Source organism: Octopus bimaculoides, chromosome 19 (assembly GCF_001194135.2).
Source record: "Octopus bimaculoides isolate UCB-OBI-ISO-001 chromosome 19, ASM119413v2, whole genome shotgun sequence".
In the NCBI taxonomy this organism is placed as follows: domain Eukaryota; kingdom Metazoa; phylum Mollusca; class Cephalopoda; order Octopoda; family Octopodidae; genus Octopus; species Octopus bimaculoides.
This window is the reverse complement of record NC_068999.1, coordinates 46,691,823-46,693,176: the sequence shown is the minus strand read 5'-3', so window position 1 is coordinate 46,693,176 and position 1,354 is coordinate 46,691,823.

The following is a 1,354-nucleotide window of genomic DNA, read 5'->3' as shown; positions in this document are numbered from 1 at the left end:
ATATATATATATATATAAAGTATGTATACACACTCACACACACACACACATATATATAAATATATATATATAGATAGAGAGAGAGAGAGAGAGAGAGAGAGAGAGAGAGAGAGAGAGATTAAATACACACATATAGACACAAATACACATGTCCTGGTGTCTTTTTCTTAATGGAATGTCAGTTTGGGGTAACTCTTACTTCTTAAAGCAGGTCAAATGTCAAAAATGTTGTATAACCTAACTCGGTACTACAGGATTATAAGGAAGATTGCCTGGATAATCTTTATGTTTATCAATAAAATAATATGTTTTGTATTCAAGAATCTGGCGAAATTGTGTCTCATGGCTAGCGATATTCACGAATACGTTTAAGCTTAACCTGTTTCCTGCAAAGATAGGCTTTCCAACTGACGTACAAACACAGGAAGTTGTTCACTGCACATAATGTAAGCGTTAGCTATCCGTTCCTAGACAACACTGCTTTCATCATCAAATACTACAATTGAAAACACACATGAATGCAGCCCCTTTCCAAAACACATCCAGAAATTTTTAAAATCCAACCATTTCTCCATCTGATCGTACCTAAAGGAATTTCACGGCGCTCATCGTTATCAACTTCAATGACCGATACAACCAACAACTGTACTCCTTAAGGGCTAGAAAGGAGGAAACGCCACTTCTCTGTACCGATATATCTGGAAGTTCAGGAGCCAAAATATATGAATGCCAACTGTAACTTTGAACATCGTTGATGGGGCTACTCTATATTCCAAAGGGTAACATAACTCTAAACTTCGTCTTAACTGTGAAATTATCTGAAATTTTCAGAAGCTGAAATGAATCGCAATATCTCTTATGAGAAAATTTATGTTATCACAAAACCGTTGTCAGAGGTAGATAGTCCTTCTGGAGAAGTTTTCAAGCGGCTGTCCATTCCGGTCCAGCCGACATATATCGGATAAATTCTCGACTACGAATTAATGCAGAATAATGTCCGTTGTCGATGGAAATGCAACTTGGTCGAGTACTCTTCCTTACAATTTAGCACTTCAAACTGAAAGTTTGCAGCGTCTTTAACCACGTGAATTGCTCTCATTATACAAAACTGACCTCCTTAACGACCAGTCTGAGAGCGGTTTTACTGTGCGACTTGCGGTTATATAACCATTTGGTCCTATTTCACATGTATGTGAAACTTTATGTAACATACTAGTCAATCACCAACTGCTTACCAAAACATATGCATGTATCTATTTATGTATGTATACACACACACACATCTATTATATACAGATACATACCTATACATACACACGCGCGCACACGTATATATATATATATATATATATAT